This window comes from Drosophila sechellia, chromosome 3L (genome assembly GCF_004382195.2).
Source record: "Drosophila sechellia strain sech25 chromosome 3L, ASM438219v1, whole genome shotgun sequence".
Taxonomy (NCBI): Eukaryota; Metazoa; Arthropoda; class Insecta; order Diptera; family Drosophilidae; genus Drosophila; species Drosophila sechellia.
Window position 1 is genome coordinate 21,491,677 of NC_045951.1, and position 24,088 is coordinate 21,515,764.

The 24,088-nt window shown below is 41.6% G+C and overlaps 1 protein-coding gene across 1 annotated transcript in view; it reads left to right on the forward strand.

Moving 5' to 3' along the window:
- The first annotated feature begins 137 nt into the window (after positions 1-137).
- The window catches only part of LOC6616533 (tyramine/octopamine receptor), a 36,289-nt gene continuing 12,338 nt past the window's right edge, over positions 138-24,088 (forward strand). Inside the window, exon 1 of the mRNA XM_002040856.2 lies at positions 138-674. The gene's annotated coding sequence lies outside the window, so the exon portion shown is untranslated. The remainder of the gene's footprint in view (positions 675-24,088) is intronic.

A 24,088-nucleotide genomic window follows, 5' to 3' on the forward strand; every position in this document is an offset into this window, starting at 1 on the left:
CTTTGCCGACGCGGACCACTCGTTCCGACCCGAATTGTTTCGGCCCGGCCGAAAAGGGGAGCCGACAAAGAGGCGAACTGTTGCGGGTGGCTGAAGTTTAAGGACGGACCGCTCGCCTTCAGTTCCGTGCGAATTGGCGTTGGGTGTGGACGCGAGTGGCGGAAGCAGGCGGCGTCGATATATACGAGCTCTTCCATCTTTCGTGATGCGGTATTAGAAGCTGGCAGCTCAGAGTTTCCCGCAAAGTTCAAGTGACAATTTACCAGCCAACAACAACTTTCCGACGCAGGCAACGCAAATTGAATTCGATTCGATTCGATTGTCTCTCGATCTTCATCGATTCATTACGCACAGGAAAAGAGGGCGAACCATAAAGTTCTGGTGAAAAAGTTTCCTGGGCTCCGTTGGCGTGGCAAAGCAACCGAAACCAAACCGAAATTTCTCAAATGAGCTTTGCTAACGACGGGCCAAACCAATTAACAGAATTCGTTCTTGTGTAATAAATAAATTGCAAACAATTATAACTTGCAGTCCACTCAGGCATATTCAAATGAAGTGTGCCACAAAATGTTTACGGCCATTGCAACTCAAAGCGACAAGGTGTTGTGGCAGTGGCAGGAAAACTAAAAGAAAGTCGTAAGGCTTCACCCAAAATTAATAACTGATAAAAGCAGGTAAGGCAAAACACCAGCTTAATTGCGGATTAAGGATATTCCAAATATTTTATAAGAAGTGACAAGAAATTGTTATTTATTTAAAAATAGATATCAAATACTAATAATATAGCCCTACAAACTAAACATAATTTTCCAAATTTTAGTTTAATAATGTCGTAACTTAAACGAATTCTAGTAACTTATCTTAACCAAATGACCAACATCAATCATGTATCTTAACTAAACGTTATACTATAGCGAAAGTAAACATCTTTAATTACAAAAAAAACAAAAAACAAGAAAACTTCCAAAACAAAAGACACACAGCCCAAATTTGACACTTTTTCAAAGAAAAAATAAAAAAGTGTCACAGCATATTTCTTCTTTGAACCTCTATCAAGTTCGGCAGCACATTACAATTATAAATCAATCAATATTCTTCAAAGAACCCACTTTCATTAAAGACAGAACCTAAGAAATCAGATTTTTAAATCTCCCACACATTTTCCTCGCTCGCATTCCTTCCGTAATCCCAAAAAAAAAAAAACTTCGCCCATTACCTATGCCAAGGAAAAAAGGCAATCCACACTGGGAATGCCAAAAAAGAGCATGTGTGTATTAGGGAAAAAGAATGAAGGTTTCCCAAGTGCCACGCCGTGTGTTATTTGAACACCTTTAATTAATTAAACGGCACAGCTCCCGAGTGCGTGCCACCTAAAACTTCTTGCGGAAAAGCGGTTCTGCGGGTGCCGGAATCTTTCTTGGGAGGCTGCGAACTCAACAGCGTGAGCATGATTATTATTTTATTTCATGTTGCGGCTTTTAAGTAACAGACTTAGCACAATCGCATGCTGAAAATCCCGGCTATACGCCCCCGGGGTCTGCGACCCAGCGAGTGCTTTTGTCCCAAAGCGTGCCGCATTTATACCAATTTGAAAAGCGCGGCTAACTTTCGCGCCAACCTCATGATTATATATTTATTTGATTTTTCCGGTCTGCGGTGGCTGGTGGCTCCTTCCAGCCCCCGAGCGCGGCGCTCCATCTTTGGGGTTCGTTGCCCAGAAAGTATTTACATAAAATCTAATCAAAAGGCAGGCCACATTATCTGCTCGGACTGCCGCCTCATGAAAATTTCAATAAGACTTTGACACAGATACGAATCCACGTGCATATGTTGCTGTACATAAATATACAAGTAAATATATGCCAACGTATATGAACATGTGACCTGCACCTCAGCTACAACCCGGCATCGTTTAGTAAAAGACGTTTCAGGACTCGAACAACTCTAAAAGCGTTTTTAATAATTCACAACTTTGTATTTTGCTGCTTGTCTGCCAAGGCGGCGAGAAACTCTTTAAGGTCTTGTTGAATTTATTTGTATTCCCACATTTTAAAGAAATCTGTGCAAAAGAGTGAATACAAAAATATTTCTAAGTTATTCAAGCAGAAAATATGAATAATTTGAATTGGAGGAAGGGAGGAAACTATAGTCGATTTCCTCGACTATCTGATACCCGTTTTGGCGCATCGATACAAATGTTCATAATTGTGGATGTGACAGTTTTAGGGGTTTGTGGGCGTTGGGGGGACGTGTCATATCGAAATAAGTCGGCGAGACAAATATAAAAATGAAAACAATAACAAACAATTTTAAAAGTAAGGAGCCTGACACTTTCCCGACAATTAGTGGTCAAGATGTTTTTGGCATATCGATAGAAATACACAAGTCAAATATTAAAATGAAAAAATTCAAAACATTTTTAAAAGTGTGGGCGTGCCAGCTTTGGGCTATAGAGGGGGCGTGGCCAAGTCAAATATTAAAATGAAAAAAATCCAAACATTTCTTAAAAGTGTGGGCGTAAAAGTACACGTTTACACGTTCTCTACTTTTATATATGGGATTCATTCTACCTGTTACATAAACTTTAGCAATTCTATTACAACCTCTTACTCTACGAGTAATTGGTGTAAAAATTGTTCAAAGATCCTAATCGATAAATCACCGAAATCTCTTGGGTATTTAGGCAAATAAAGTGGGCATATGCCCAAACAGATTAATTTATCTTTATGCACAGAACCAGCGGGTTCCTATCTGATTGAAAATATGTGTTAGTCGGGGAAACTGTGACATTTTATTTTCCTTTTATATAGCCGCAAAAAATACATTAAAGAAAATTGGAAGTGAGCAATCAAAATTAATGCAGTTAAGCCCGGCAATGTAATCAATGAAATATTGATATTTTTAATGTTTAATCTTTTCAATTAAATTGGCAATGATTTACGCTGTCCACCCGAAGATGTTTGGCCACCGAATTGAAATGACACATTAAACCCCGATACGAAACGTTGCGACATGGCAGCGGAATTGTAAATGATGTTGTCGCATAAATCAATTAAAATGGTAATTGAAAAATAATTAAATATACAAATTAAGTTGCAAGTTGCTTGGGCTCATCTGCATTAATATGCCCAGTGATTTAATGAATAAGTCTGCTTGTGCTTTCCACGGGGAGCTCGGCACACGCTGGGCCTCAATCGTTCTGCCAATAAATATCCAAGCCCATCCATTAGCTTCCCATTTTAAATTACGTACACGCCCCGCTGCCGCACAGAAACAATAGGTTTTGTTTTTAAAGGCATTCGCAGGCCAAGTGAGTATTTATTTAGTATATGCCAAGTATGCGCCCAATAAAACTATTCAACTAATTGCGGTAATTTCGATTCCATAACGCATACGCATCGTGGACTCGTTGAAGTGCCCCCTAATTGGTTCGGAAAGCTGCCTCCGTGGCACAAAATGCCATTATAAACTCTTAACGAACACAATAACAATGAATTCGATCAAGAGGAAATCATTTCAATTCGGTATTTTCATTTGGTATGCACAATTTCTGGCTTTCCATTCGATCTGCCTTCCCGATGCATATACATTTTAATGCATTCGCTTAATTGAATGCCCCGAAAGGGGCTGGAGACATTCATCCACCAATCAATCAATCAGCGGGCGTGATGAAAATTATTTTAAGAGCCAAAAAACACTCGCAGCATTCAAAGTCGGAGCAAAGGAAAGTAAAGAACTGTAAAGGAAAGTTCGAGCTGCGGTTTGCATAATAATGGGATATGCCAAGGCCGGTTAGGAATGCGACTCTGGGTTCTCAACTGACTTCTTCCCGGCCAACAGTACGTGCCGCCGTCACTGAGCAGGATCGGATGGATAGTTCGGTGGATTTGGTTAGACTCTGGCCACTCAACCGCAACGGAGATACAAATTAGCAGCTGCAGGAATTTTTCAAATTTGTCTAGCAACTGGAAAGATTTGAACTACCACAAAGCAGTAACTCAATATTAGTTCACTTTCAACTGAACGTGAAAGCAAACAGAGGTGACTGGCCTGCCTACTTATGAGGGCTAAGAAAGCACTTTCGGCTTAGGGCGTGAAGCAAATGGAGCGTGGTGCATGTTAATTGAAAACACAAGCCGACTGACAAGACCTCCGGCTCCGTTTATCCGAAAACGGAAGCTTTCTGGTCAGTTTTTCTGCTGGTTTCCCCGATTTGCATAATATGCTAATTACGACACACTTTCCAGCGCATAAATCATTCATTAATCATCCAATTCATGTGCGGGCTCTTCAATTAGACCCTGAACTTTTCGTCTGTTTAAGCTGGTTCTGTCGACTCAATGTGCATAATTTTCTGTGCTAAGATTTTAATTTCTGCTTTAGAACTCGTGTGTCTGTGCGCGATATAACAGAAGATGATGCTTACACATTTTAGCGAAATAAGGTACAGGGAACATTGTCATGGGTGGACTGTTTAATTACTTTAGGTGTTCTGAAAGAAATGGAAAACAAACAGAACATTTTAATAGAAAATAATATCATATTTCACGAATATTTTAATAACCATTGTTACGATCAACAATGCATAAATATAAGTTTATAGATAATAATAAGCAAGTATAGTTAGAGATAGTTTTAGGAAACTACGAATTTTGTGTTTGCATTTAAGATTAAAGTTTAAATGTAACTTATATTGCGCCTCAATAGCATTTGTTTCTGGTGTGTCCATTAAAACCTAAACCAGCAATTTCCTCCAGGTTTTCCAGTTGATCTGCTCTTTTCACGCTCCATTTGCACCTCAATCCCTAGCCAATCCCCACTGTATGTTCAGTGTGCTGTACTGGCTGTTGGCTGCAAACGCATAAAAAATTGTTGCCACATCACTCACTCAGCTTGGACGCGACGGCGGCAGCTGCTTTTCACCGCTTTTCTTTTGCATTTTCCCCGAGCAGAGAAGGAGGAGGAGGAGGAGGAGGGTGGAGAGCGCAGTGGGTTTTGGGACACTTACAATATGCCATCGCGGCCCTGGCAGGCTGCAGTCAAAGGCATCTCATCAGCAGCGGTTGCGGCCCCCGTTCCCCGGAAGTTTTGCTCTCAAAAATGTGTATGCCATGCGGTTGGGATAAGGGTCAAAGGGCAGGGAGCTTATTACATTATCACTGTACCCTTTGCGATTGGCAGGCGATTTTTTATTGGCCCAGTGCCGGCTAAAATAAGGACGAAAGCCTTGAGTACGACTTTGTACGACTTTTAATTGCATACTTTGTAGGCAACATTATCGGGAGCTACAAAGCAAGCAGCAGACGCACAGAATTCCGAAGCCAAGTTCGCTTTATGCGTGCTTATAACTACTCTCTTTACTACTTTTTAGCTTCGCGGGGCACTTAAAGTTGATGCAAAAATGCGAGCGGAATTGGAATTGAAATGGAAATGGGAATGCAGCTGAGTCTCCACACTGAAAGCTATTTTAATGGTACCCCGTGAAATTCCCGCCCCCACATCCACATCCTGCGGCGCCTCGCCGACCCAATTCTATTCACAATTTCGAGCCTATTCCGGGTGCTAAAGCACACACGGCGCCATCGGAACTCGGAAATCTGGTACAACTTTTCGCTCTTAAAAATGTATGGAGTTGAAGGGGGAAAATGAATGCGCGGGAAGGGAACCTCTAAGCTATTTCATTACATTTGATGGAAAATTATCAGTGGATAAGTTTTGTATTAAAACTACTCGTTTCATCTTTGTGTAGAACAAGTCCTACAGGGGTACAAAAACTTTAATTAACTTATAATATTATACCAGCAAGCATCAACACATCAACTTAAAAAAAAAACAATAAAATAGTGCTTATAAAAATATTAAGAATTCTTTGTAAGAAAACATAAATCTGATTTTAAATCTGCCAAATAATCTTAGCGAAAAGACTCAGCATCAGAATCAGTCCAAGCGGGCGATCTCCGCACAAAAGCTGGATCCTTAGCAGCCTTGGTCACAACACCGACACCAGGATAGCATTACTCACTTCCACTTCACACTACCACAACCCACTCCACACTCCACACACATAGTACGGAAATTTCTCGTGTTGCTGTCATCGTTATTTGCACGCTTTTGACACTTTTAATAACCGCAAAACCTTAAATACCGCTAACCGCAGCGACGTAAACCAAAGCCAGCCAAAGCAACCCAACCCCAGCCATCTGGCTTCTGTTTAGGATGAGCAAGTGCAACAGCAGTTGGGCCACACGTTTGCATGCATATCCATCAAATGGAAAGAAAACATGGCGCCACCCGGCAGGACCTCCACTCGGTTCGGCTGAGACAACGACCTGGAACCAGCTAATTTCCGCAATCAGAAACCCACTTACCGGGCCAAAGCACATAAACAATGCACCTTAGGGCCCGCGACAACGGGTATGTTGGGCAAGGACAATAGGTGGATGCAAGGACAAGGGCAATCGTCGGTGGCGATATGACGCTGCTCATGGAAGTGTGATGGGTCCTCGGGCGACACGCTCCTCAGGCTATGCAAGTTCACTAGCGGAAGTCCCGCATGAACAGAAGAAATAGTTACATAAGACATTAATATATACCTGGACAAATATATTAAGAAGTTCGGTTCAGTGTGAAACGTTAATTTAATAATATATTTTCAAAATAAAAAACATTCTGTGTAAATCAAGGAATCCATCAAGGATATGCTTTGATAAGTTGTAAACATTTTGTTTTCCAGATCTTTTCACTACGTATTCCTACGTACCGCCAAAATAATATAAAAAGCGCATACTACTGAGCACAATGCTGCTCCGCTGGGAACTTGGATTCCCGGGTTGGTTTTTCTGTTTTTGCTCCTGTTTTATGTGCATGATGACAGGCGACACCTTTACGAGTGGGTTAAACAATGGGCCAGGCTAGGTGGGAAAGCCAACTGGCCAATCATCGGCCAAAACAAGCTGTCAACAACAGCTGGCCATCGACACTAAGATACTTTTAGTTTGACTTTTAATTGGATTTTGATGGAGCAGACTCAAGGGCGCGAGGTGAAAGGACGAACGGGGTGGGGCGTTGGCAGTGACTTTCCACAACAATAATTATTTGCCAGCCATTGAAAAACAATTTCCCTTTCGATTTCCCCAGCACATTTCTGCCGACTTTCTTCTCGAGTCGCCCTTTTCCCTTGCCATCACCCGGCCATTTTCGCGATTTCCCTTCGTAAATGTTTTTACCGGAAATTGTTGCAATTTATGATTTAATTTATGTTCATTTTAAATGTCGGCAGCTGCCGCTGACGCTCCTGCCGGCGACCTTTGTGCCCGACTGGCATATAAATGCGGCTGATTATCGGGCGGAATGAAGTTCTGCGGCACCTTTGCGCAGGATATGCAGGGAATCAATGGAGACAATCAGGCGATTCATTTGTGGCCATCCGAAGTCAATTGCCAGTGCTAAAGGATGTGGGAGTAGGACTGTTAAAATACTCAAAATCAGTAAAATCTGAGCGGGGCATGTACGTGAACTTTCGAATAAATTACCTACCCCCTCCCCCATCATATTCTGCAACTGTTTGCTTTCGCAATTAAGTTTCCTGTTCCTGTGTCGCTACTTTGGTTTACTTTAACTGTCAGAACCATCGCTGATGTGGGGTGCAGAAAGTGACGTGGAAACTGAAAAGAAAGTGAAAGAAATCGAGACACGCATGACTGCATTCTTGACTGGCATACGTGAGTGGGTGGGTGGTATCCCCCACCTGACAGCGTCATCAAAACTGATGTCACAAGATGGAGACGGAGATGGAGATGAAGATGACGAGCAGCGGCAGAAGGGGAATGCCCCTAAAACTGCTGGCGTGTGTCGAATGACTCTGGGAAAATGAAGGAAGCAAATAAGAAAATGATTTGCACATCAGACCCTCCTTCAATCAAAGTGAGCGGTTGCCTAATGCCGTCTACCCCTCCCCTTCAAGCGTGATTTTACAGGCGTTTTTCAAACGTTTCATTTAATTTTGTCAAATTTGGCTCTGGATAAAGAACATTTGACTTGGCATCAAATTGAATATTAAACTGCAAGAAATTAATGTAAGGATGAATGAGTGGCAGGCCACGCAGAGGAGATATGCCGGAGAACCTAGAGGGAGGAAAACATAGTTGGAAATGACCAAAACCCAAGGAAATTGGCTTCAACCTTGATCTATAGGGCTGCCATAAATAAGAAACATGCACCTTCTTCAGTAGTAAATCTCATCTCGAAGGATAAGCAAAGAAAAATCCAATGTTTTGTTAGTTTGATCCGAATATTCAACATAGTACAAATTCAAGTCGAATATTCCAGAAAATGTATATTTGTGTTTATCATTTGGGTTGGGTGGCTTAAAAATAATTTTAACGCTATACCAAAAAACTGGCAGACGTCTGGCATATCACATGCCCTCCCCTTTGAGTAAAGAAGCAAATTATAGAAATTCTAATTTGAAGACTTGGCAAAGTCTTAAGACCTAAGCTTCCAGGAAGTGTGAATAAAGCTTCTGCGGGCCTTATCTGAAAATAAGAGGCTCAAAAGACAGCGCGGCAATTTGGAAACTGAGCAAAAAGTTTTTTGTCCCTGGCGAACCTCGAAGAAACTTTGCCTGTCTGCCAAATTTCCTGGCAGGACCCCTTTGTCGCAGCGTGTTCCTACCACATGTGGCATGGGGAAAGGGGCGTGAAAGGGAGCGGTGCGCGGCATTATGTGTTTCGCGGCCACCTATTGGATCACCTGTCGAGCGTGAAGGTGCGATGTGCCGCCCAATAAATCACTGGCGCACAATCGGTCCGGCCGATTAATCAAAAATGTTTCAAATAAATCATCGGTGGGAGCGGAGGTTTATCCCAGACTCAGCCACAATTAAAACAAAAAGCCCAGCCAGCCACTCTGACAAAGGGATATAATCAAGCCATTAAGCTGCCGACAGGATGACGTCAAGCGAAGCCATCACCAGGACATTTAAGTCATCAGCTTGCCTAACTGCTCAAATATCCTGAGAGGATCGAGGGGCGGACTTATGAGCTGCCAAGTGTGTGTAGATTATGTTGAAAGTTGCTCTGGCAGTGAAGCATTTTAAGAATGTTTATTAAGCGCAGTTAATAGGATAATTCGAATAAAGTGTAAGGAGCCCACCCGACCCAACTCTGGGTGGGAGAGTTGAGCCTGCTTAGGGGACTTATTGGAGGAAAGTTTGTGGTTTGACTAAGAAGAGCCCCTTCTGCGTTTGAAAAAACGCTTTCAGGCCATTTCTCTTACTCAAATCTGCAGCTGCCAAATGTTTTCCGGCCTTCCGTGATGGATTGTTTTCAGCAATCAATGCCAGGCAACTAATTGAGTTCGCTGACCCCACCGTCAATTAATCACACAATGCTGGGCCAAACACTCAAATATTCTGGTTCCTGCTTTAAACCGTTTAAACGGGCAAATGGTCAAATTTAGTCAAGTATACGCCATGTTGTGCACTTGCAAAAAGCCAATCCTGCCAATGTACAGAGTTGTTAGAGGGGCAGTTTGGCTTGGTCTGGGGTTGCTCATGCTCATGGTTAACGTGCTCCAGAACCAGCAGCATCAGCAGCCAGCAAACGCATTGGAATGAAAACCAAATACCCAAGCCGAAAAAGCAAATGGCCAAGTGCAAGACGGCTAGCAAATGCTTACTGACGATTAGCTTCCCTGCGTTCGACGTGCAAAGTTCCCGGCCATAAAAGATTTATGCAGCGGAAATTGAAAAGCGAGCAGGGAAATCACGAAGAACAGGGAAATCGGGCATCTGAGGGCAGAGAAAAGCATGGCAAAGCTGGAAAACGCACAACTCATTGACTCGGCACTGCTCTTACAGAAGTGCTCCCCTTCACTGGCGACTCAAAATGCTTGTCAATTAAATTCAATTTATTAATTTAAATTATTCGCGCTTCAAGTGGCCAACAGTAGAAAAGGAAAAACTGTCAGAGGAAGCCAACGGACGGAAAATCTGTCAACCAACGCACTAGACCGAAAGCTATGACCCCCCAACCAGATCCAACTTTCGAGATGGCTAAGTGGTCCAAAGGAATTTGATTGATAGGCGGGGAGTGGCAAGAAAGTGGGAAATGGCGCAAAGCCTATGAAGCTAACTGTTGAGGACAGAACCAATAAAAAGTCTAGTATTCGTAGGAATCAGTACTAATTCAATGTCCAATGATTCTCTGCATTAGGTCGAAGTAGCCACTTGTTTACAGAAAACCATGGAGCTGAGCATGACACTCAAATTCAATTATTTTAAAATGTCCTCAACTTCCCAAATCGACCATTATTTTAATGCGTGAAATGCATTACAAGCGTGTATTAAAGTCATGAAGAAAAATCGTCTTCCAACTATTTTTACCAAGCACTTAGCTTCTACAGAGAAGGGGTTTATAATAATCAAAACAGAATCGCACGATTGCTTCTAATGGAACGTACCAACGAATCGATATGTAATCAAGCCTCGTTGACGCATCTTAGCCGTTTAATGGACACCAAACGGAAAAGGGCCCGAACCCGAAACGGGAAAGTATTGCGACCATCCCGTTCCCGAAATATAATTAAGTGCCGTGTATAGGGAAAATGGTTCTCATATGTCAAAATCAACGCAGGCAGCTGTTCGACGGCCTGTTTGCCGTCCCTTGTGTTTGCTCTTGGCCTAATGCTTTTTATGTTGCCTACTTTTCCGGGCGCCAAGTCGATTTTTATGTACAGGCCAAAATGAGCCGTGAAAAGTTGAGCAAAGGAGGAAGACCATCAAAGTTCAAGTGAGGCACGATTTCTCCAGGGGCTGGTATCCAGGGTAGCTTTGGCACCTCATCGCATAGATCACACGTACACAATGATGTTAATAGTGTCGTAAAAACTACTACCTGGTGGCCCGCCTGCACAGATGATGCTCTCCTTTGACGCAAATATTGACTACACAGAGGTGACCCCAGCGACCCCACTAGGAAACATGGTGGGATGATAATAAATCGACGTTTGGTCGCCAAAGTGAGGGCAGAAAATTAAAACATTTCACCTGGCGTGATGTTGACAAATTAGAGCCTTCCTATGGCATCAGGCTGACAAAAGTGGTTGCTCCTCTTCACCCCCTTAGCACTGACCCCCGCTGACACTGTCACCTGTCGTATCCTTTCAATGCATGTACACTTTACCAACGCCTCCCTCCCATGCCACCGCCCCCCGTTCCACTTGCTCCGATTGGAAAGAGGGAGCCGACAACTTTACAGGCCGGCAGATTTTGAAGCTTCGGCAGATTATCGGTTAAATAAATAGACAAATTGATTTTAATGGAATTGGATACACCAGCCAAGCGACCAACGAGCGCCGCCTCCGATGTCCGCTGTCCGCTGTCCGATGTCCAATGTCCTGTTCCTGGACAAATGGACCCATGGACACAAGGACACAAGGACACATGCCACACGCAGGCACACTGCTGGCCACCGGCGACAAAAGCTGCGACGAACCTCATTGGACATGACCCGACCCAGTTGTGCAAACATATTTTCGTGTAATTTTGTCTCGGCTCGTATACTTTTTATATGATGACCATGTTGCTCTTGTTGTTCTAGATCGTCCTGCCCTAGTGGTGCTGGGGGTAAATACTATTACAAAAGTTACAGGATGAACTTAACGCAGAGTATTACGATGAATTTAGAATTGAAAAATTCCCTGCGCATGTAGATAAACATGATGATTTACGTAGTTCCTATAACTTGAATATTGAGTTGCAACTGTATTACACTTTGCCAGTTCTTACTGTACTTCATGCCTAACGCGCACACGACGCAAAGAACATTATTAAGAATGTTCTTGTCAAATACAATCGGAAATGGTAATAATAGTCTTTGTATTTATTCATTAAAACGATGATAACTGTTTCAGCCAACCACGCTTTCATATTCAAATTTCCTTCATTTCACAGAGCTATGGGTCACATGTATCCATGTACACTGCGAAATGGGGCGACGTTTCCAGTGGAGGTGGAATAACTTTTAATGACATGCTTTGTATGCGAACGCGTGTTACATATGACTCACATTATCAAAGAACCCAGCAGCTACAACTTCGGCTGGAGTCCCTCGGAATTCTGAGCCGCTCCTTCGGCGGCGGATCAGTGGCTCAACGTGGAGCACTGTCATGGCAACGTGTCCAAGTTTGGCTTCTGTGTGTGTCACCCATCCTGTAGCTAATACTCTTCGCTGCCACATGTCCTGGGCGACCATCCTGCCCATCCATCCACTCCCCTGCGCTAACTAACACGAGTTTCACTTAATTGCACTCGAAAAACTATGCATGTGGATTGCTCTCAACTTGTCTGCTAAGTGAGCTGCCGGAGACAGTGGGGAATGTGAGAAAACAAAGCAGAGTGGGTGAAACACTCAACCAAAATACGCTATAAAGTAACATTTCTGCAGTTTTTAATCAATTAAAAACCACGAAAGCACGAAAATGAGCCCTACGGTTTTAAGAATGGGGACAGAAGAATATCAGAACTACTTTTGGAAATCACTGTTCACTCTAAAAATCTTGTAATATTCCCAAGAAACCTATATTCATCTAATAATCCCAAGTATAAAAAAAACGTGCTGGTAAACATTAAGACTTGCCTCTTTCATATACATTTTTAACTTCGTCTTGACCTTTATCGTTTTTTTATGTATACCTGATCCATACACGATTTTTTCAAGTGTTTTGGGTATTAGTTTTCGCTTTCATTGATGCAAACAGTTTTGACAGAACATCAGATGCACACACTCAGACTGGGCGGGATAACCGAACTTGGGAACTGGGGGCACAGACCGTATCAGGATCTGGGATCCTGGTCCTAGCATAGAGAAACTTTTTTGCCCGCGTGCTGTTTCACTTTTGTCTTTTGGGGGAGCAAGCGGTTAAGGCCCCATCCGCAATCGGTCCCCTTAACCCTTGAACAGCCAAAACTGTTGTCAGCCGTTGAAAGTTGCTCACGCATAAGCAGTAACCAGCAGCCAGGAGCTGACATCCTCTACGAAACACCGGACCGCATGCTAATGAGTACAACTTTCGCCCACCTTTCCCATTTTTCTCGTCCAAAAGAAAAACTTTTTGTAGGATGAAGGTGGATAAAACTTTAATGAAAACTTCAATACCGCCAGAAGAACGTATTAAGGTTACAGTCTCCTTTCGTTATTCACTTATAGATTGCACTTTTAACGCGGATTAATGACTGACATTCTTGTCAAATACTGAAACTATAGATAATGCCATTGATAACATAAGGCCTTACAGACTGTATTATAACACGAAATATTTTAAGTAGAGTTGCGATTTGTAGATTTTGAGATATCTTCTGTTCAGACCTCCTAATATATTGATAGCCAATATCTCTTGGTTGAGTTTGAAGATAATGCATATATAATGTACTTTGTCGAACGTGCATTGTACTCACTTTATGGACCATTAGGTAGATAAATTTAATGGCCTGTCGTAAAAAACTTTCCGTCTTCCTAGTGTCCAGCGCTCCTTTTCTTAGCCTTTTGGTCCAGGAACCCTATGCATTAGAGGCGTTTTGTATCCCCCAGGTCTGCCATCGCTCTAAACCTAATGTTACTTGTCAACAGCTGCAAATAAATATGGTCCAAGGATACAAGTGAGGCGGCGGACGGTCCCAAAGATAAATTGAAATTTATGAAGCGTCTAGGAAGTCAGGAAAGCCGGTGAGTAGGAGAGTCGGGGAGTCGGATAGTCGGGAAAGATGCCAGGTTGCTGGCCAACCCGCAGAGCAACACTTCAGCACCGAAAGGCACTAAGTAATTTATAGGACGTGGACAGGAATAAAACATACAGAGGCGGGCAGGCCAACTAATGACGAAGGCGCAGATCTGGCAGAGTGCCAGTTATCCTTTTGTCTAAGTGCTGTGGCCGTGGAATGTGAAAAGGAAACTGTGGTGCTCTGGGAATTACCCTCAAGTATTTTACATATCTCGATGATTAATTCAGGGAATGTAAATTTCCTAATGATTTCTCCTTAAATACGCTTCTATTGCCATCTCTAACCCTTGGATCTGCGTCTCGCGATGGCCCAGAACCTTTGCCTGGTCCCAGAGCCTTTGTTCGGTAAGCATAATGAAATTATGCATTCCCAGCCCACCACCCACCTGTCGAAAACTACAAAACGTGCTGCAATACCAGCGACCGTTGCCAGTGCGTGTGTATGCGGGTGTGTGCGACTTCCTTTTAGCCTGGTTCCCGGTGCCGGGGCCAATACCTTTTACCAGACCTTATTAAATTATACAACCAAGTCGGCAACAAAAGGAGCCTCGGGCACATCGAGGGAATGGCAGGGAACTGTGGCAGCACTCTGCACTGCTCTGCTGTCTAAGGATGTTAAAGTGTGGCATATTTTAGCTAAATATTTGCAACTACCCCGATGAGAGTTGCATTTACTAAATGGATACACTACCCCATGTATCTGCCAGCTGCACATGGCGCCCCAAAGACGCAGAGGCGATGCGGTGTCCTTGCAATTGCAATTGCCATTGGCAACAGATCCAGTTAGAGCAGGTGATAAAGTTCCGGGCTTGTCCGGGAGCAAAATTAATTCAGGCAATATAATTTATAGTACATTGTTTTCCTTTCTCTTTCTGCCGTTCCATCTATTCTCGGTGTACGGGATTACCCCCAAGACAACTAGATCCCAACGAAAGTGTGTTGCCTTTTCTGCTTATAACCAATCGAATTTGGCAGAAACCTTCGGCTAAGATATGTGGAAGTGCTGTGCTGTGCAATGGAATGTGCTGACTGCAAATATGCAATCAACGCTTTTGATACTAATTTAAAAGTAATTATTTTTTAGTGGCAGGTAAATAATGACAGGTATGTATACTTCTAAAAGGGAAAACAGGCATTTGTCTACGCAGCATAGGAGTTACACCATCTGCTCACTTCAAATCATTGCTTATAATTATGTTTTATAAAGTACTAGCTTCGGATAAAAACATTAGTTTAATAGTTTTAAATAGTTGAGCTTGAAACATGTGTGGCTCCTAGGCGTGGATATCGATAAACAACCTAAATACCATATAAATATTAAGAAATTATTTGACTAGATTGATTAGGTACATCATCTAGCTGGTGATCTAGTGATCCTGATATATCAAAATCTTCATTCTTTCATTCTACATCCATTTTCTGTATACCCATTACTTGTAGAGGAATAGGGTATACTAAATTCGTTGGATAGAATATAACTGGTAAAACGGACCGTTTCGAACCTTATAAAGGATATATATTATTGATCCAGTACCACTTCAACCTCCGAAGAGATAAGTCGTGCCACTCAGTCTAAAGCCTCGCTTCGCGTAAGCCCAAAACTCTTATCAGCAAAATCTTGATAAACAAATATCAACCACAAAGAGAAAATAAAAAACTTAACAACAAAAACAACAATACCGCTAATCCGGGCTCAAGCCCTTAACCAACAATCATGACAGACCCACCAAACATTTACAAAATCACTTCAAAAACATACCAATCCCAATTAGGCGAACCTAAATTTATAATTATTAAAAGAAATGACAACAACTCTTTCGAAAGAACTTCACCATTCATCATAAAAAAATCGGTGGACTTTGCCTGTGGAGGAGAAGTTGAGGGATGCAAACGTACAAGAGACGGCAACCTGCTAATAAAAACCAAAAATGAATTACAAGCCAGAAAACTCCTAAAACTAACAAAAATTGCAGATGTGGATGTAACAGCAAGTGAACATAAAACATTAAACTTCTCTAAGGGAGTTATTTACTGTAACGACCTTAGACACATCGACGAAGACACAATTCTACAAGAACTAAAACCACAAAAAGTATCTGAAGTTAAAAAAATAATAAAACGGCAAAACCCCAACTCTAACTCCGACACCAACAACATCACATTAGTTGAAACTGGACTTATAATTATAACCTTTGAATCGCATAAGCTCCCCGAGATAGTACGAATCGGGTACGAAACAGTCCGAGTACGAGACAACACCCATATGCAAAAGTGTAGAAACTTGCATCAATTGCTCTGAAACAAAACACACAACCGACGGAGAAAAATGCACAAACGAAAAAAACTGCTTAAATTGCCGAAATAACCCAGAACTTGACCATCAACACAGCCCAATTGACCGCAAATGCCCTACGTTCATAAAAAACCAGGAATTAACAGCAATTAAAACCACACAAAAAGTTGACCATAAAACGGCCCAACACATATATTTCGAACGTCACGGCTTCCAAACGAAAAACACCTACGCCAAAACACTTACAAACGGCACAACCCAGAGGACAACAAACACTCCATCACCTAATATTCACACAAACACAACCCAATCACAACACCAAAATCCGCACCACACACCCAAATCAGCAGCACAAAACACTTCATCTAAGACACCAACAACTGAACCAGCCAAAACAACCTTGCTATCCAACCAACCACACCAACACCACCACCACCACAGCTACGACAAACTAGAAGACATGGATACCGACTACACACCTACCAGAAAACCATCTACGGCATACTCATCACAACTCACAGAAGACCTAAAAATAAAAATCTTCCCGAAAGATAAGTCCAATAACCTATCCATAAACCTTAAAGCATCTAAACTAAAGGCCAAAGCCCACAAAAACAAACACACTAACAACAGCGACAGCGAATCCATATAGAACCTTAAACTCTACACAAAACCCCAACCGTTAACACTACCTTTAAGTAAGTTATAAGCTTTAATTTTCTCTCAAATGTCACTAACTATAATCCAATGGAATCTAAAAGGATATCTAAACAACTACAGCCATCTCCTTATTCTAATCAAAAAATACTCCCCTCACATAATTTCCCTCCAAGAAACCCATATACAATACACTAATAACATCCCAACCCCAATAAACTACAAACTATTAACAAATATTGCCACCAACAGATTTGGGGGCGTAGCACTACTAGTGCATAAGTCAATACAACACACTGTCCTCAACATAACAATCGATATAGAAGCAATAGCCATAAATATAGAATCTAAACTTAAATTAAACATATTTTCCACATACATTTCTCCGACCAAAAACATAACTAACCAGACACTCCATAACACATTTAACATACAACAAACACCCTCTCTAATTACGGGAGATTTTAATGGATGGCACCCATCCTGGGGCTCTCCAACAACAAATAAACGAGGAAAAATAACTCATAGATTCATTGACAACATGCACCTTATCCTGTTAAACGACAAATCTCCCACACACTTTTCAACACACAACACATACACACACATAGACCTCACACTCTGCTCTCCAATCCTAGCCCCCCACGCCAAGTGGAAAATACTAAACGATCTTCACGGTAGCGACCATTTCCCTATTATCACAACACTATTCCCAACAACCAATCCACAAAAATTCTACAGACCCTTTTTTAAACTCAAAGAAGCCAACTGGGAACAGTTCAACGCTCTTACCCACCAAACCAACAAGAAATACCCCACCTCCCACAACGTAAACAAAGAAGCCGCTCTAATCAACAGAATCATCCTTTATAGCGCAAACCTCTCCATCCCACAAACCTCACCTAACACACATCCATACAGGGTTCCATGGTGGAACAAACACCTCGACCAATTACGTAAAGAAAAACAACTTGCCTGGAAAAAATTAAACCGCACAATTACTGTTGACAACATTCTAGACTATAGACGCAAAAACGCAATATTTAGATACGAACTAAAAAAGAGGAAAAAAGAAGCTTCCAGCTCTTTCACCTCAACCATCCATCCCACTACTCCCACATCCAAAATATGGGCCAATATAAGACGCTTCTGCGGACTTAACCCAGCAAAACAAATTCATGCCATCACAAACCCAGTAAATAATGAGACTACATTGGCTAGCAACGAAATTGCTAACATATTCGCACAACATTTCTCTGACCTCTCCGGCGACTGGAACTTTTCAGAGGAGTTCCGGAACAATAAATATAGAAACAACCTACATCTCTACACCCCCTCTCCAATAGCCCAAACCATAGAAGAGAACATAACGTATCTAGAACTTAGCTCATCACTACAAACATTAAAAGGATGTGCTCCAGGACTAAATAGAATCTCGTATCAAATGATCAAAAATAGCTCCCACACAACAAAAAACCGAATAACGAAACTATTTAATGAAATATTCAATAGCCACATACCTCAAGCCTACAAAACAAGCCTAATCATACCAATCCTTAAGCCAAACACCGATAAAACGAAAACTTCCTCATACCGACCCATCTCCCTCAACTGCTGTATAGCTAAGATACTTGATAAAATAATTGCGAAAAGACTCTGGTGGCTAGTGACATATAACAACCTAATTAACGACAAACAATTCGGATTCAAAAAAGGCAAATCGACTTCGGACTGTCTACTCTATGTAGACTATCTCATAACGAAGTCAAAAATGCACACCTCCCTCGTCACTCTTGATTTTTCAAGAGCCTTCGATCGAGTAGGTGTGCACTCCATAATCCAGCAATTGCAGGAATGGAAAACGGGTCCCAAAATAATAAAATACATTAAAAACATCATGAGCAACAGAAAAATAACTGTCCGCGTCGGTCCGCATACATCAAGCCCGTTACCCCTATTCAACGGAATCCCCCAAGGTTCACCCATATCCGTAATACTTTTCCTCATAGCATTCAACAAATTATCCAATATCATATCCCTACATAAAGAAATTAAATTCAACGCATATGCCGACGACTTCTTCCTTATAATAAATTTCAACAAAAACACAAATACAAATTTCAACTTAGACAATCTATTCGACGATATAGAAAATTGGTGCTCCTACTCAGGGGCATCGCTTTCCCTATCCAAATGTCAACACCTCCACATATGCAGAAAACGTCACTGCACATGCAAGATAAGCTGCAACAACATCCAAATTCCTAGCGTTACGTCCTTAAAAATTCTAGGAATGACCTTAAACAACAAATACAAATGGAACACACACATAAAACTACTTCTACCCAAACTACACAACAAACTAAATATAATAAAATGCCTATCTAGTCTTAAATTTAATTGCAACACGCATACACTACTTAATGTCGCAAAAGCAACAATTATAGCCAAACTAGAGTATGGTTTGTTTCTGTACGGCCATGCTCCCAAAAGCATTCTAAACAAAATAAAAACACCGTTTAACTCCGCTATCCGTCTAGCTCTCGGCGCCTATCGCTCTACCCCAATAAATAACTTACTTTACGAATCGAATACTCCCCCCTTAGAAATGAAACGAGACCTTCAAATAGCCAAACTATCCCAAAACCTAATCTTCTCCAAAAACACACCAATACATAAGTTCTTGAAGCCTAAAAAAGCTAATAAGAAAAAAACATCAACAATAGACCGAACAATCAAGCTTAGCCTAGAACTTAATCTACCCTACAAACCGATAAAACTCCATAAAAACAGACCACCATGGACCCTCCCAAATCTAATAGACACGTCACTTAGAATCCATAAGAAAGAACAAACATCTCCAGACCAATACAGAAAATTATACGAACACACAAAGAATAACCTCAAAACACATAATTTCATATTCACTGACGGTTCAAAAATTAATTACACAATATCATTCGCCATTACAACGGAGACAGACGTCTTGAAATACGGCATACTGCCCCCATATTCATCCGTCCTCACCTCCGAAACAATCGCCATCCTAGAAGCAATAGAACTTACTAAAAACCGAAGAGGCAAATTTATTATCTGTTCCGACTCCCTATCCGCAGTAGATTCAATTCAAAACACAAATAATAACAGCTTTTACCCAAGCAGAATACGATCGCTAATAACGCAACACGCACCTAAAATTAAAATAATGTGGATTCCTGGCCATTCAGGAATAAAAGGAAATGAACTAGCCGATCAAGCTGCAAAATCAGCAAGCAGTATGCCACTTATCCTCACCCCAAACATAAATACCACAGATATAAAAAAACACCTTAAAGCCGACCTTGCGACAAAACAGAAAGAACACATAATAAACTGCAGTCCATGGTACCAATCTATTAACACGAACACCTCACACACATGCGATTACCTTAAACAATCCCACCCAAATTGGACCAGACTCGACCAAATAAAAATAATACGACTTCGACTAGGACACACAAACATAACCCACCAACACTACCTAAATCCCAATTCAATACCAACTTGTCCGTTTTGCCAAGGTGATATTTCTTTAAACCACATATTAAACTCATGCCCATCCCTCCTACAAACCAAGCTAGATATATTTAACAACACCAACCCTCTAGACCTTCTTAGCAAACCCAATCCAGATAACATACAAAAACTCATACTTTTCCTCAAAGAAACTAAATTATACCACAAAATCTAAAAACAAAACAGGCATTTGTACATAACAAGCCAGCAATTAGTTACCAAATTAGATATTAACTAAATTAAGATTGTAAATAAACATTGTAAATAAATATAGCTGTAAGCCCCGTAGCTAATGCTATACTATCTAAGTTAGTCTAGTTTTGTAAACTATTCTATCTATCATAATAAATAAATAAATATTATTGATCCGGATCACTATTTAAGACGATCTGGCTATGTCCGTCTGTCGTATAAACGGTAAAAATTAAGCATGCGAACTTGTTTTTGCCACGCCCACTCTAACATACTGCCACGCCCATCCTTTTGAAAATACAAGTTCTAAGTGTCTGATCGTGTAATCTATAGTCAGGCCTCCGGACAGGCTTGTTTTTCTTGCTTTACGAATATCAATATGTATCTATATAAAATGTAAATTGGATTGGCCCTTGAAGGGAGTATATTCCGGGGTTTGCACCACAATTTCTGCGCTCAGCGGTTTCCAGTGGTGTGAGGATTTTTAATTTGATTTCCTGCTCCCCGTTCCACTTAAGCACACAAAATCAATCATCTTAGACGGCTCTTGAGGCGTTCACATGGAAAGTGAGCAGCTCATAGACAGCCTCCCAGAAGCATCGACATGTGGAAGGGGATTCGAAGGTCGTGGGCGGGGGTCTGATGGGGTGGTCGTATTCAAATTGTATCATTGGCAAAGTCAATTGTTGCCTGCAATGAATTGCAAATTAGGCGTAACTAATTTGCTTTGTGTGGAATGGGGAAGGCGGAAAAGGAGGAGCGGATTGCGTTAGGAGCTTGCATTTTGTTGTCGAACACATCAACAATTTCCCAAAATTCAAGGCTCATTTATTTCCCAGTCCCAAAGATATGCAGCTTAAATTAAGCAAAGCAATTCTACTGAGAAAAAATGTCGAATCCACTCGAGGTTCCGCCCAGAAGAGTGGCTCCAAAACTAATTGCCATTGAGTTGCGATAATTGGTAAGCCAATTTAGTTAATTTTTATGGGAAAACTTGGGCCATAGCAGATATTGAGGGACAGCCAGGCCAAAAGTTTGGAAAGACGCAGAAGAAAAATAATAAAAAGGCGAGGCAATTGCTGGAAGGCAAAAGAAGCAAATCCCACAGTGAGCCAATATCGAAAAAGCCCCCAGAGCCCTTTCTCCAAACTAAGACTGTTATGCCAAATATAAGACATTGATAAAGTCAATATCTTATATAAGCATTATTATGACATAAAACAAGGCTTCGCACGGCATTTATAATTATGCCGCCAGTCATAAAAAAATACTAATAAGAAATGAGTAAAAAGATATTAATTTTAGAAAAGTAACTTGGTTTACCTTTCTGTATACATGTGTGTATATACATATGTATAGTGACTTAATTTAAAGATCAGTATTTAAAGAGGCACTGATAAACAATTGAGTGAGCACATCTCTTAGAATCTCGAAATATAAATACATATAGAGAACCCACACAGCTGACTGTTTCGATTGAAGCATTGACAAACATTCCACTAAGGCACTCAAGCAACTTCCTATCTTCCAAAGCCAAATCAAAGTAGCGAACTATTTCAATGCTAAGTACAAAATAGTTTCCATGCCAATGTACAAACTTATTTCCATTTGCTAGATGGCCCCAAGAGGCGAACCCAATATGACACACAGATACGCGCCTAAGGCGGCGACCAACCCACCCACTCGCCGCCGAGAATCAACCAAGCACCAAACCACCCACCCACCCAAAACCCCCCTCCATGGGGAAAACGAGCTGTTAATGACGTGCGTCGCTGCCACCGCCGCTGTCGACTTCGTTTTCATTTTCATTTTCGTTCCCGTTCGGCGTTCTTCTTCCGGCATGTAAATAAATATGCGAGGAAAAGCGAGAAAAAAGGCCGGGAAATGGAAAATAAAAGCGAGAATCGACTATGATTTATTTTGTGTTTGGCACGCACGTTGTCAATATTTGTTGAATTCATCAGGAAAAATAAAGGCGAAACAAAAGCGAGCAGCGAAAGTTTCCCAGCAGCGACCACTTGAGGCACCCTTCCATTTTCCTTCCCCCCGCCGCCACTCCCGCCACTCCATCGCAATCCTTGTGGGGCCGTAAAGTTGTCGACACACTACTTGAGGCATGGGCGATACCTAAAAACCGAATCGGTTATTTATGGATACCTCTGTTTTTTTTTTTTTTTTTTTTGTTACTCGGCACATGCAAATGTGGAAAAATCGAAGAAATTGAAAAACAGTGCGCTAAATATACAGGCGATTGTTTCGGCCAGCAGATCAGCCAACTGACTGTTTCATGCTGGCTAAATCATGCTAAAATGATTCGAAGAGGTGTTGGCTCTGTTGGGAAATCGGTGTTCACGGGAGGATCGGATCATCGCCCTTGCAGATCAGAGGAAGTACAAGCAATTGGCAGCTCAGTAAATATTAATTGCGTTATGAATAAAGTTCTTTGTGATTGCTGGTGTGGAACAAATGTGAAGAGTGGGATCTCCGAATCCTCAAATGATAACAAAAACAATAATAACCGGTTTGGCATGTTCTTAATGCTTACTTCTTAATTACTGCAAAAGTGAATATATACACCGTTCTTAAGAAATTATTTCCAAAATTCATTTATTCAAATATACATATATGGCCTGCAGTCAGAGAACTCCCCTTAAAACACCACTTAAAAAACACCAAACACTTCGGAAACTCGCATCCATTGGGTGGATAAAAGTCACCTGACCAATGCTAGCAAAAATACACTATAGACATAGAGTAGGCAAAGTTTTCCCTGGTCTCCGTATATTTTCTCAGCCATCACACGCTTTTCCGGTCTTGGCTGCTTGATGTTCGAGTGCGACGACACCTGCAGCTGCTCGGCATCACAGCCAGGGAAAAAACAAGGTGGACACATCTGGGCGAGATGGGGGATGGGATGCCTCTGGCGGTATAACACACAATAAACAACAATCGGGCATAATTGTGTAATATACTCGCATATCTGCCCGACGTACGTTGCTTTATATATTTGCATTTGATGCATACAAATTGCTCAAAGCACTGCAATATTTCAAGTGATTTGTGAGTGCACGGAGCTGAGTTCTGGCAGCCTGCCACCCCAAACGACCCCTGGAAATGAAAATAGGGGTATGCAAACTTTTTCCCATCAACAAACTTATAATGGCAGTGGGTAGCCCCGGTGGAGTGGGAGAGTGGACCGTGGCAATGGGCTGCCAAATATGATTTATAGGCAATGTCCATGTCAAAGCTAGCGAAAGTACAAAATGTGACAGGGAAAATATATATGGACATTCGTTAGGACAGGCGATTGCTGTGAGAAATCGAGGGAAATATTTATGGTTCGAGAAGAATCCTCAAGAAGATAGATGATTTTTAAAGCGATAAATTACCGTGATGTTCATTTTCAAACGAGCTGATTCGCACGGATTATCTCTGATTCCGGGAAATTATAGAGAGGACCACTGCTTCCCGCCGGATCCCCTTGTAGCCATTATCATTCGGCATTGCTATCTCCGCAGTCGGAACCTATATGGTTAATCCATCATGCCTGTGACAGCTGTCAGGTGGGCGATATTATTGCAACTCTGTCATTTTGATACATTTGTTTAGATT